The following is a 14,725-nucleotide window of genomic DNA, read 5'->3' as shown; positions in this document are numbered from 1 at the left end:
CACAGCAGTAGGCATGGAGCCTTGTCATCCAGGGAGCACAATAAGCAAACTCTAGCATGATTGCTTGGAGCTCCCAATGGGCTGCACCTCATTCAAAGACACCCTGATCAAGGAACCCAACTTTAGAAAGGGGTGCCTACTGAGAGTCACCACCCCTCACCTTGCTGCTGGCCTCCCTCACTATTCCCCGGGGTCTCCCACTCTGCAGCTCCTCCCACCATCACTCACCTGTGACCGAGAATGCAGAGGCGATCTATTGTCCCAGGTAGGTATAGCATCAGCAGCAGCAGCCACCGCCTCCCCAGTTCCCTGCAGTTCAATTCTGCTCTCAGCCTTTAATTTGTAGGTGGAACTTCCACCCCCAGAGTCCTTGATCACAGTGAAAACCTGCTGCTGCCCAGTTTGGTGCCTGTGTGTCACTTTATATGGCAATGCAAGGCTCTTTCTAGCTTTCCAGTTCCCTTTTACAATCTCCAAGCCTCCCAAACTGTTTAAAACAAAATGAAGAATAACCACTATTGCAATGGAGAGAAGCAGCAGCTAATTTCTTCATGGCACACTTACATTAAGAGCAATGTGATAAATGACCAGATACTCTGCCGCTGGTATTGCTTGAAGACATTGTGCGGATGGGTCCTACTCTTCTTTGAATAATGCAATGGAATATTTTACATACACTTGAGCAGGTAGCTTGCACCTTGATTCACTGCATCATTGAAAGGCAAAGTCAGAGAGTGGAGCACTCCATCAGTCCTGAATCAACCTAGGCTGCGTTCTCAAGACCCTTGAGTGATGCTTTGAACCTATGAACGTCTGACTCGGAAGTGAAAATGCTACCCATGGTTAGCACCTAACTTATCATCCAGAGGTAATTTATCCCTGCCTGATTGTAACTTTATGTCTCATATTCAATCTTTCTTGAATTAGCTCCCACTCTCTTTGATCACTTTGTTTTGGCCTTAAGATTGCCAATTTGTTGGTAGAATGGTAAGCAAGATTTGAATCTACAGCCAGCAACAATGTTGCAAAGTTAAATTTTACACAATATGTATTGCAAGCTCCTTCAACAAGTGAAAATATATTTTACAATGTCAGATAGTATAGCAGGTACAATATAGATCTTAAATGGAAGAATCACAACATACTTAAGTCATTTCAATTGCATTGTAAACAATGTTTATAAAATTGATTTTGTGACAGTATGCACTAGCTAATGATTTCAAATTTCTACCTTTGTTTGTCCCTTCTTGTTTTCCATCATCAGCTCTGAAATGTCACCCAGCCTGCCTGTTTCTTTGAAGTCTTTCTGTGTTTGTGAGCTGCCCATAAAAGCTTAGACATATTAAGATGTTCCTTCCAACAATCCCAGTGAATTCAGCTGCAACTTCATCGAACGGTGACAGCATCGTGGCACAGAATGGCAGGACATTGATTCACACCTCCAATTTCCCTTCGTGTTGAGATGCTCAATCTGAGCTGGGTCATCAGCAGAAAGCATCAAGCTGAGCTAAGGCCCTTCTCCTGCAGAGTGGGATAATTGAGGGTAAGTCAACCTGGTTTGCTCTGGTGCACCTGGTTATGGAGTGGAGTTAGCAGACATCTTTTGGTAGGTCATCCGCTCAACCTCTTTGCTGGGAAGACATAGGCAGTAAAAGGTAGTATTAAGATTAAAAATATGAAAAATGAAGTGGTTGTAAAGATGACAAATGAAATATATTTTGAAAAGATCTTTAAACAGAACTTCATAACTTTTATCTCTGAACAGCACACTATTTTTATCTGTCAAGTCGTTGAACATCTCTCATTTCAACTCCCTAAATTTCACGAGACATTTTGATTTTACAGGTTATAGATTATATAAAATTCAGGGGGTGAGATTTGGCATACTTAACTGGGGTTCAATTAAGGTGTAAATCTAAAAATGTTGAAAGCCCTGGAATCAATAATATTCCATTATTTATAAGTGTGTATATCACAAAGCCATCAAAAATGAGAGAAATGCTTCCTCAGAAAAGACAAAGCTCTAAGGCATCTTAGTATCGAGTGAATTCAGTAAGAGCCTGTGCAATGATTAGAAAATAACTCTGTAGCTCCCTCTAGTAGGGGTTGCCTAGTAACCACTGAAGGCCATCTACATTAACCCTTCACTTTCCATTTCTTTGCTGTTGCCATTACTTGCATTTATTTGATGGTATAAATTCCTCCATTTTCACCCCAAGCTCCTAGGGTACATTTTCATCCATTGACTAATCTTACAATCAGACAAAACAAATATATTTGGCTATAAATATTTATATGCAGTAACAGGAACCGATCCTGAGGGGTGACGGCTTCTTAGAATTTATTCAGGGCTGTTTCATCAACTAGTATTCTGAATAAAACATTGCAGAAAACACTGTTAGATGTGGTACTGGGCCACGTCAGAGAACTAAGCGACCTGAAGCTAAGTAAATAGTGACAATAGCCTAATTAGTTTTGCATTGGAATAGTTAAAGGAGGAGTCAGAAGTACGGGTAGTGGACTGGAAATGAGTTAATTTCCGTGGAATGAAAAGGGATCTGGCACAAATTAATTGATTGGAAAAATAGCAGATTAAACACAGATCAGCAGTTGCAGATATTTAAATATGGGATAGACAAGGCACTGGCAGATGATATTCTGATTTTAGGCAACAAAAATGTGTCAGAGGTTGGGATCCTACATACATAGCAATTACAGCAAAAAGCACTTTAAAAGTGACATAAAGATACAGGTTACAAAAAAAAAGTGATAACCATAGAAGGTGTAAAATAGGAAGGACATGATATAATCAGGTTTAAGGCAGAGGATACATAAAGCCTGCTGCTGAATGTGGAGAAAAATAACAAGGACTTTATAAGTATCTAGAAACATCTTTGCTTGAGGAGAAAGGGATAACAGAGACCCTGAATAAGTATTACTCCCATTTTATTTTACAGAGGAGGTTGAAAGTGGAACTGTACAAGGACCTATTGATGTATTCAAATAGTCAATCATAGAAACCCTACAGTGTGGAAGCAGGCCATTCGGCCCATCAAGTCAACACTGACCCTCTGAAGACCATGCCACCCAGATCCACACACCCACCCTATCACTCTGCATTCCCCATAGCTAATTCATCTAGCCTGCACATCTTTGGACTGTGAAACCGGAGCATCTGGAGGAAACTCATGCAGACACGGGGAGAATGTGCAAACATTACACAGTCACCCAAGGGTGGAATCGAACCCAGTTCCCTTACACTGTGAGGCCACCACTCTGCCCAATGGGATAGAAAATAATATGGTCATGTAGCACAGCTGATGGACATTCCAGAGTACTGAGTGAGTTACACAGCAGTTAGGGGAAGGTTGTGTCAAAAGCCAAGCCTAGAAGATGTTAAATATCACATCACTGTTTGAGAAAGGGAAAAAAAGAATAAGCCTGGACATTTCAGGCCTGGTGTGTGTAAATGTTGGAGTCTGAAACACTGGATGAAATTCACAAAGATTTTGCTAATTGTCTCTCATTAGCCACAGTCAGAAAAGATTTGATGAGTCGTCATTCATGAGTAACTGAATTTTTCAAGGCAGTTGCAGAACATTTAGATAAAGGAAATGAAGGTTCAGTATGTATAGTAATTTACAGAATGTTAATATCAATAATGTTTCATTTAAATTAGGAATCATAAGGCAATGTAACTGCATGAACCAAAAGATAATTGGGGGACAAAATACAGCGGAGGGATATATGGTTGGTCTTGGATTGGTAGCATGTTGATAATAGTGTTGTACACAGGACTTTTTTCTGTAATTCAAAAGAATTATATTGAAACTGCATGATTATAACCTATTAGGAAGGATAAGAAATAAACAGAAAGCATTTTAGAGATAGCCAGTGGACATAGTATACCAGAGCATGCTGACAGATGGCCGAAATAGGGTCTCAGTGCAGAAAGAACGTGAACTGGTACATTTTAGGAAAATTAACAATGAAAGGAAGTGTACTCCAAATGGTAAGATTCTTAATGGAATGGAGTGAATCTGATGGAAGCTTTCAAATTTTGAAAAGGAAACATTGAGTCGATTGGTGGATGGTGGGGGTGATTATTTCCATTGCAAGGAAAGGGAAAGTTTGAACAGATGCTTGCACATGGAGTTATTACAACATGGTTAAACATAGTTATTAAAACAAGGACTAGAATATGAAACAAATTAGAAAAAAAAAGCTGAAAAATGGTATTAGAATAGAAGGTTACAACTGAAGAATGAGCCACACACCTTCTTCTGTGTTTCCTGTATTTTTCTTTAACATATAATTTCACTAATGTCCTAAAGAATCTTTGATCAAGATATTCTAATTCTGTCAGAATCACACAAAAATCTGCCTTTACAGAATAAATTTCTTTTCAATCCTGAGACTTTCTGTTGGACAGTTTAGATGCAATGCAATATGTAAATGTGGAACTGGTTCAGAAATGTCTGTCAAGTTTGATGCAGCCCATGGATTGTATCCTCTTCTACATGAATTTTATCTTATGCATTTTCAATCAACACACCTACAATATTTAGAAAACAAAAAAGAGAAATGTTTGGGTTTACAAAAAGAATTATGGATAATCAAAGTTCATAGACGGTGGCACAGTGGTTAGCACTGCTGCCTCACAGCACCAGGGGCCCAGGTTCAATTCCACCCTCGGGCGACTGTCTGTGTGGAGTTTGCACATTCTCCACACGTCTGCCTGGGTTTCCTCCGGGTGCTCCAGTTTCCTCCCACAGTCCAAAGATGTGCAGGCTAGGTGGATTGGCCATGCTAAATTGCCCGTAGTGTTCAGGGATGTGTAGATTAGGTGGGTTATAGGTGAATGGGTTTGGGCGGGTGCTCTGAGGGTCAGTGTGGACTTGTTGGGCCGAAGGGCCTATTTCCACACTGTAGGGATTCTATGATCTATAATGACCGGAATCTTACATTGATTTGCAAACTACTAGCTGTGTCACTCTACAGTGTAATAACCAAATCAAAGTAAAAGGGATACATACAGACAGAAAAGTGATAAATAAATTCCATCTACATATCTCACACACACAAACCACAAATCCAAATTGTAATTAATATATAAAAGAGAAAATATTCCTAATAAATTTTCAATTCAAGGAATAAACTTAAATACAAAACTGCAACCAAACATTGAATATATCCACATATTTTTGTCTTTGTTGCATTCTAAGCATTAAACATTGCAAATTCCATCTCATTGAAGAATGTGACAGAAATTGACTTAATCTGAAATGGTGTTGAAGGTTTATATTGCCTTTGATTGAATCACTTCATGAATCATTACGTGGACTGTAGCACAAGGATTTACAAATGAGCTATTTCTATCTTGGTAAACAAGCTGCCCATCTGACACAATTTCAGGTATATTCTATCTTTTGTTTCTTTCCAACTAGTTGTGTTTCTATTAATCTATCTATCTATAATTCAATTTTACATAGAATGTATAACTCCAACATTCATCTGTATGTCAATGCTTATATTTCAAAACAGGTCTCTTCCCACTCCAGTTATTTCATTACACTTTATCCACACATTCCTCTGTTCCTCTTTACCTAGCTTCTGCTTAAATGCATCCATACTTTGATCATTTTACTGGGCTTATATGTATTCCACACACACACACACACAATCAGAAAATGAGCAGTTGCTGTAATTTTTCAGGTTATTTTAGGCTGCTCACTCAGATACTGTATAGAGCAAAAAGACAAGTGTACAGAAGAATTCACCAGTTGTGTGCATATTTTATATAATTAGCAGATTTTACGAACAGAACATAACCTTTCAGGTATTTTTTTCCCTGTATCATTGCAGCAAAAAAAAATCACAATTAATGTCTTTCATTTTGCTATCATGCTTTCTGATGCTATCATGCAATAGAGTAAAGACTATATATAGTTTTAAATTTTTACATTCAGACAGAAAGATCCCATATCATATCTTTTGTCAATCAGATAACTCACTCAGAAAAAGGTTTAACAATATTGACATGAAGCTGGTTGTTAAACAAAACCACACTTCTCCTGTGCCCCTGGGGCTAGACAAAACTGTGACCCATCAAGGAGGACATGTTTCACATCAAACAGTTTCATCGATGGTAAATGTTTGGGCCAGGTTATCTAAGTAGGAAGCTGTTATAACGATAATGAACCCTCAACCAATTCCGGTATTTTTAAAAAGCACACGTCTGTTATGCCATGTGATAATTAGATCCTGTATAAACATTGTATTAACTGAACCAGAAACTAGTCAGAGGTTCCATACCAACAGAAACATCCCAATTTAGTGTTGTGGTGATTAGGAATGTTTAAACATATATCCACCTAAATTAAAATGCTTAATTTTGTTAGCTTTAATATCATAATAGTGATGTGTATAACAAAGTAATGAAACACGTAGTCTGATTAGGTTTTAAAAAAGATTATATTGTATTCAAAAAGAGTTAGATATTTCATTCTTCTGCAACAGTTTTATGCTGCATAAAATGCATATTTCTGAAACATCTTTCCAGCCAAAACAAATATTTTTAATTTTATGCTTATTAGATTGCATTATTGAAATAATTTTTGTGTCTCCGTCAGTATGGTAGGATGATATCTGTTTATATACTACGGTTAGCAAGGTCCTTACTATTATTCGTTTGCCAACAGGGTATCTTTAGCATCCTGCTAAACCAGACAGTCTTTCAAATGAGACATTAAACCAACCCCTCTCAGATAGACAAAACAGGTCCCACAGTAGTATTGTGAAGAAGAGTAGGACAGCCATTCCAGTACCCTGCCTAATATTTATCTCTAAACCAAAGTCACCAAAAAACCTGGTCATTTTCTAATTGCTGTTTGCAAATTGCATTTCCCATCTATATTACAGCAGTGATTGTGCATCAGTGATACATGAAGAGGAGAGAAATTCCACCAGCAATGCCTGTACTGCATTTTCTGAATTCAATGGGAGGATCATTGAACAAATGCTAGTGTCCTTCTTCAAGCCAACCCTACAAGCAATCAGGCAAAGCTCCTGCAAATCATCTACAACAGACTTGATACTATGTCCGGATGGCTGGGGAGGCATCTGGCCAGTCAGGTCCTGTTTTCTCAACTCTCCAATGGCAAGAGTTCCCAAGGAGAACAAAGAAAATGCTACAAAGGCATTTTGATACTCTCCTTTAAGCACAGCAGCATTGACATTAATGGCTGGGAGGAGCTTGCCACCAATCATTTGAAATGGCAACATATTGTCCACCAAGCTGCATAATTTCTGGAGTCCAAGCACCCTACTGATGAGGCAGTGCACTAGCAGAGAAGGAAAGAAAAGGAAGAAAGTTCTGCATTCTGAATCCCACTATCTTATGGGAAGTTCTGCTCCATTTGCCCAAAGATCTACAGCCTGTTCAATCATATGGCAGGAATGGCAGAAATGTGTAATCCTGAAAAGATATTATTTTCAAATCAAAGAACAGTTGATGACAAATGATGCTTCATTAGCCTCATTACTGACTAAAAAGAGAGTCAAAGGAAATTGGGGCTAAGCAGGAATGAGGAGTTGAAGTTGCAATCAGTTCAGCCATGATTTTATTGAATGGTGGAGCACTGTCAAAGGGCTAAATGGCCTATTCTTGGTCCTAATCCATATGTTTGTATGTAAATGCTTCTAGATGTCCTACGTTGTTCTGTTTAAATGTATCTTTTACATAGCTAATCTATTTGAAGGAAGCAATGTCACTCATGTTATCAGGCAAACTTTGCTGATCTAATTGCTTCTTAGGATTCATGTTGATAGCAAAATTAGAAACACGATCGGACTCACGACATTCAAAAAAATACTGCACAATAAATACATGTTTCACAACTGTTGCACTGGTGTTTGGAAATGTGGATATTACATGATGCATCAGGAATGACATAATGCATTTGCTTACTATATACTATTGAATTATACACTGCAATGCTCGATAATAGTGCGTAGTAGCAGCCAAATCAAATTACCACATCCTTGGCACCAAATGAGTGAAATAGCAATTATAATTGTGAATCATTGCAATTAGTACCATATCTGTGTCCTTTGAACATTCACAAAAATATAAAATCATTAAGCATGGATCATCTTAGGATTCTATACGAACTTACTAAAAATGGATGATTCTATGCCAAGTCTAATTGTTGGCACATTGCTGACAAATGGAAAGAGTAAAGACATGGCATTTCAAGACTAATATATATTTTAATATTGATTAATTAATTACCTCCTTTTCTTTGAAACTTACAGTAATACAATGAAAATCTGAAAATTGCAACATATATACAACTTTTTAAGTTCCTTTGCCAGCATCAATTGACTTATCATACAAGTCTAGTTACCTATGAAAACAAGGAAAAGAGTTTTTATTCAAAGTTTTTTCCAGCATGTATATTTGTTACAATTTTGTTTAATTAATCTCTCCAAAAGGCACAATTTAACAGAAAATACTTCTGAACAATTGTACTTGTGTTTACCAGTGACTAAGTGTAATTCGTATCACAAGACGAATACTTGTATTGAGCACCAAGCTACAAGACTGTAGTTACAATCTAGTAGTTACAATTTATACCTGGAACATGAAAAACTGTAATGATTAACAGAAGACCTCTGAACTGGTCTAATTATATAGACCTAGTCCATTCCTTAGTGTTTCTCATTTCATATAATATAGAATATGTGCTGTCAGTTAGCAACATCTTGTCCTTACTGGCAAACAAAAGTTCAACTCAAGAGGGAACACACTTTATAAGCTGCTTGTCAACTTATGCCTTATCTTTTGCAGAAACATTTCAAGATGCTTCACACACAATTAATTCCATACAATTGCACTAACCAGATATTCCCACAGCTATTACGTGCATTGCAATATTCTGCAAATAGTGATCAATCCATTGTATTTATTTTAAAATAATACTGGAGAAACCATTGCTATTTTTCATAGCATGAAGGAGTTTAAATAAGCACAAGACAGTTGATCCTCCTATGAGATTTTTAGTACTTGCCATATATAAAAGCTTTTGATTTGGAAACTGAAACAGTAGAATGGGATGGGTCATTATTGCTTTGAGATCAACTAGCCACAGTATATGAAAAGTAACTCAGACATCCTCACTACGTGCTGATCAACCGATCACAAAGCACACCTGTACACACTACTTTGCACCATATCAAGATTTCAACACAGTTTACTGCACATTAAAGATACTTATGTGCAAGTGCATTACTTAACAACCAATTAAAGATAGACACACAACTCTATTCATGATATATTATGTTCTTCAAGTATCTGGTAATTCAGAAACTCTGCAAATTTGAATTTTCTGAATTAAAAGTCATTACATTTAAATTTTGGCTCCTGGCATTACTCCCTTCTGAGTCAAGCAAATAAAGTGTCTTGCCTTGTGTCATGCACAATTGAAGAACCATAACCTACAAATGACTCAATCCGATTCAATTTGGAAGATGACTCACTGAGCAGGAACACTGCACTTTTGGGGTGGAAGGGTAGTAGTTGCAGATGTTATACTCGGGTGTATCTCAAATAATTACTGAATTTCTCACAAAAAATAATCAAGATTCCTGACCTGTTGCATCCTGGATTTAGTTTCATTGTTTGGTCACTTATTCGTAGCAAAAATAGGTTTCACCACTGATCAAAGATCTCTGCGGAAAATTAGGATTGCATTCTGCTGTCTTCTTCAAAATGTTACTCTCAGTGAATTTTCTTTAATTGACTCCTGAAAAAAAAAATTCCATATTAAGTTTCCCCTTATTTTCTTGGAAAGTTGCCAAATTATATGTATTTGCATTAGATTTTCAGGTTTCAATTCACCATCTCATAAACGTTTATTAGATTTCCATGTCCATTAACCATTATAAAATGAATTCCTGTGCATTTGTATGAAATTTCTAATTCAATCTGTATAAAGTTTTCAAACTGAATGTACATTCTTCATTCAATACTGCTTAGCCTAAATAAAACTATAAGCAAACATTGATAGTTAATCCATTGGATGTCTTAGCTATGCAAGATGGATACTTATTCACATCTAAAAAGGTTGCTACCTGACACACACACAAAATTGACAAACAAATAAAAGCCTAACTGTTCCTCATGATGGCTGAAGCATCATGATGCAGCACTTTCTGTTAGAAACATTGCAGCCTATTATTCTATATAGCAATTTGGCATGTAAGCAGCTAGTTAAGCTGCTTCAGAGGACAGACAAGAGTGAAGACCACCACTGTGGGTTAGAGATCATTTATAGGCCACCCTCGGCAAGGATGGAAGGTTTCTTACTCTAACAGAGATTTGCAAAGCTTTTCCTTAGACCTCAGGCTATTGCTTTCAGGTTTCAATGCTGTTTTGCTACCATCTATAATGTTTTTCATTCCACACCTTGCGACACTTCAAATCAGAAAAAGCTAATACATTGGAAATAAGTTAGATGAAAGAAGAATAACAACTTGTCAATTAAAGCAACCAAGGACTTAATGCTGGCTAGTCACAGCAATATGGTATTTCAAGCAGTCCTCACAACCTGCTATGACACATGGTACTGAGCAGGTAGGACTTGAACCCAGTCTTTCTGACCAAGAGATTCCTTCATACACATACTACAAGAACCCTTACATAGTCACAGCAACTGACAGCGCACATCATTGATTTCATCTGGTTTAGATTGGAGGAGACTTTATCTATTTAATCAGTCCTATGAAAATGCATAATTTAGAATATTCTTGTAAACAGCCCATAAAAGGAGATTTCAATATGATGACTATGTAGTCTTTTTCCTTTACAAACAAGCTATTTCAAATTCACACATAGAAACAAACTAAACACCACTCTTAGTACCTGTTCCAGTTGTCAACTAATTAATTGAGATTGATTACTATAATTAATCAACCACTCCATTCTAATTATATTATGCAACTAGCAGAATGGTAGAAAATGAATTAAGTGGAACTTTTTTCAAATAATAATTCCTATTTTCTAAAATATATCACATTATGGATGTCTAAGAGTCAATCTGATGTTACCTGAGATTCAGACTCATTATTACTACTTTTTGATATTCCACCATAGAACATGAATGTTGCTGGAGCATTTGTTGCCCATCTCTAATTACCCTTGAGAAAATGCTGATGAGTGTTTCCTTGAACCACTGCAGTCCTTGGAGTGTGAGTACATCCACAGTGCCGTTAGGAAGGGTGTTCCAGGATATGGACCCAACAACAATGAATAAATGGCAATATAATTCCTACACAGGGATTGGAACTTACAAGTTCAGATTCAATCAATGTTTCTTATTTTAATTTCTGAAATTGCTTACACCTGCATAAAATGGCCCAACTTGTGACACACTGATAATCCCAAAGTTGATTAAAACATACAAAACAAAATCTTAAAGATTCATTATCCAATAATTTCCAAAGCATATTTGCCTATTTCTGAGAGTTTGGTTGTATTTAAGTAGCTTTTGGGAAGTGTTTTTTTTGCAGAAATAGCCATTGTCAGAGTTAGCAGAAAAGCTGAGCTCTGAATACTTTTACTACCTGGAAATGTCCGAGGTTTTGTGTGAGCTTTCCTCACTTTTCACATGTATGCTGCTGGCTAGAGTTTGTGGTCAAGTGAAACGGCGTCAGTTCACTGTAGCATTTACTTGGATTTCTGAAATCCAGAGCAAACAATCAAGCAACTTGTGGTTTCTCCCTACCCATTAAAATTAAAACATCTGTCAGTACTGCCAGTCACGTTTACGTTATCTGTCTCCCAAATGCATTTAAACAGATCAAAAAACATCAATTGAAAATAAAGAAACTAAACTCCTTGCATTTAATTAAACGCAGTTGTGAATTTGGAATGTATCACTTCAGGCCGAACAGAAAATTAGTAAGTAAACAAAGCAACAAACCCAAACGTCAATCCTCTATGTTTAATGTTGCCGCTGTGTGCTCCCGATTACTTGGCATCAATTAGTTTAATCAAGGTCCTGGAACTCGCTGTCTGAGACAACTCCTTCATTCACCCGAGTGACTGCAGAGCCTTCAGGAAGATGGCCAATCACTAACCACTCAAGGGAAACGAGGGAAAGGCAGTCTTGCCACAATTCCCAAATCCCAAGGTTTTTGTTTAGAAATTACATTGTAATAAGTGTCGTTACATATCGTCACTGTTGGAAGTTAATGGGATACAGTAGAATGGCCTGCTACCGTATAAATGTCTTTAGAGTGAATCACATCAGACTGCTACCTACACTTAAGTGAACAACTACCAGAATTCTATTTGGAGTTTGTGATATTCCCACAGCTTTCACATTAAAAGTTGCTGGGCTTCACTTTTTTGAACGCTGTTTTATATATTATATATATATATAAGGACTGCACGATGACTGATGATGGTGCTAATGTTCTGTGAGCTAGAGGTGTCGGGGACGCAATATGTCCCACTAATTTGCCTACAGACGGGGCGGGTATTGGGCGTGGTAAAACACCGCCAACAGCCATGATCGGCGGAGTATCGGCGTATTACCACCGGCCGAGTAAATGCACATATCTGGCTCAACTCAGTTTCACCTCCACGAGCGGTTGGCCGACAGTCAAATCCTTCCTACAAGAATGTTTGATAAATAACATTTTTAACAAAAAGGAAGGATTCTTTACTTGCTGGCTGAAATTCCCAATAAGCAGCAAATGTTCGTGATTAATTTCCACTTAAGGGCGCAGACGTAAATTTATAGGGGCCTTCAGCAATCTCCCAGTGGCAAACTATTAAACAGGGATTTTCTACGTGTAGAACAATGTTGTCTATTTAAATGCTGCCACGGTTAAGTCAGTTTAACTGTGTTTAACCGAGTCTGAGTCACCTCCGTGCAATCATGCAAAATATTAAATGTTCCCATCATTTCGCTTTTATGAATGATTGAGATCGCACACATAGCCACAAATTGACTTCACTGAAACAAGGTTTCCCCGTCGCACATTTGTATTAATATCCGTTTTGCCAGCGGTTGCCGTGACAATACAGCGCATCGGGACTTGTAATTTTCCAACTACCGTCTTTGTTTTGAATCCTCCTAAGCTGCCTTCTATTTTCTTAAATACTGACATTTCGGGAAAAACGCAACGAGCGAGGGAACTAAAGTGGAATTTTAGACGCCAGTGAAGCGGTTCCCGCTCAGGCTCAGGTTCCAGCTCCCATGCTTCCGAACAGGCACCAAGAAAAGTAATCGGTCTCCTATTTACTTGGGAAAATCCTTGACTCATAAGGTGTAAATGAGTCAAGGATTGGCGTGTCCTAAACAAGAGTTAGACGTTGGATTAACCAATAGCCACTAACAGACCTATCAAGAGTCAATAAAATAAATTTTGGAAGAGTACCGCGGAATCTGCGTTTTAAAAGCCAGCGACTGTACTGTTGAAATCATTGCGTCTATGTAAGGGCTAAGTAACGCTTATAGGAGTGTTTCGCGATTCAATGATGTTGATCTTATTACAGTGCATGAATGGTATCTCGTCTTGTCAAATATGACTGAAGCAAACTCTTATTGTAAAATTGTTTTTTTTCATCCGTTTGTGAGGCAAACTCTTATTGTAAAATTGTTTTTTTTTTCATCTGTTTGTGAGGCATAAGACACAAGGTTTGCGTACCTTCGAGAATTCCAATTTGTAAATCTACTGACCGAAGTGACTTCACTTTCACGTCAATGTGGTTTTCTTTGCAATCCAATTGCAAACAATTTCTCCTAGTCTATCTGCATTGCAGTACAATTCCTTCAAACTTTTTAATATGCTAATTATGGACTTTTTATAAATGACCAAAAATTGTACGTAGGCGAACAAATCAACCGCCAGAGGGCGTCTTGATCATTCATTGCTAAACAATATGTACACTGCTCGACCACTGGAGCGATTGGATTAAATTACCAGATTTACGGGGGGAAAAAAAAACTATACTTTAAATTGTGCTAATCGTTTGGCTGGACTTTTAGAAGGAGGAGTTTGTTCAAAACTCAATGGAGTTACAATGACAGGTGTACTTCAATGAGCATGTCTTTATCTCAACGGATTTGAAGAACCACCAGAGACCTTGACCCGTGCATTGTTGGAACAATGATAGAGTCATAGAGTCATGCAGTATGGAAACAGATCATTCGGTTCGACTAGTCCATGCAGACCATGTTCCAAAACTAAGCTAGTCCCACCTGGCTGCGTTTGGCCGATATCCATTCAACCTTTCCAATGCATAAACTGAACCAAATGTCTTTTAACGTTGTAACTATTTGCATCCACCGCTTGCTCTGGCAGTTCATTCCACACACTAACCACTGTCTGTGTCAAAAAAGTTGCCACTCGTGTCTTTTTAAAATCTTTCTCCTCTTAAAAATATGCCACCTAGTTTTGAACTCCCACGCTTTAGGGAAAAGACCTTTGTTACTCGCCTTGTATATGCCCCTCGTGATTTTATAAACCTGTTTCAGGTCACCCCTCAACCTCCTACTCTCCAGAGAAAGAAGTCCCAGCCTATCCAGCCTACTTTTATAATTGAAACCTTCCATTCCTGGCAACAACCTGGTGAATCTTTTCTGAACCCCCTCCAGTTTAATAATATCCTTCCTATAACAGGGCGACCAGAACTGCACACAGTACTCCAGAA

At 37.8% G+C, this 14,725-nt stretch overlaps 1 long non-coding RNA gene across 3 annotated transcripts; it reads right to left on the bottom strand.

The window, feature by feature from the left end:
- Positions 1-1,237: 1,237 nt before the first annotated feature.
- On the bottom strand, positions 1,238-12,145 carry LOC125485273. 3 transcript variants are annotated; one of them, XR_007263997.1, is made up of 3 exons: positions 11,985-12,145; positions 9,654-9,806; positions 1,238-1,631 (listed from the first exon to the last, which is right to left on the bottom strand). It is a non-coding gene; the product is annotated as an uncharacterized LOC125485273 (long non-coding RNA). The 3 variants fall into 3 exon arrangements; XR_007263998.1 differs by lacking the exon at positions 11,985-12,145 and adding an exon at positions 10,703-10,734; XR_007263999.1 differs by lacking the exon at positions 11,985-12,145 and adding an exon at positions 10,611-10,698.
- Positions 12,146-14,725: the final 2,580 nt, after the last annotated feature.

This window comes from Rhincodon typus, chromosome 17 (genome assembly GCF_021869965.1).
Source record: "Rhincodon typus isolate 14 chromosome 17, sRhiTyp1.1, whole genome shotgun sequence".
NCBI classification, from domain to species: domain Eukaryota; kingdom Metazoa; phylum Chordata; class Chondrichthyes; order Orectolobiformes; family Rhincodontidae; genus Rhincodon; species Rhincodon typus.
Note: the sequence above shows the minus strand (reverse complement) of the source record. Positions and strands in the feature narration are given on the sequence as shown.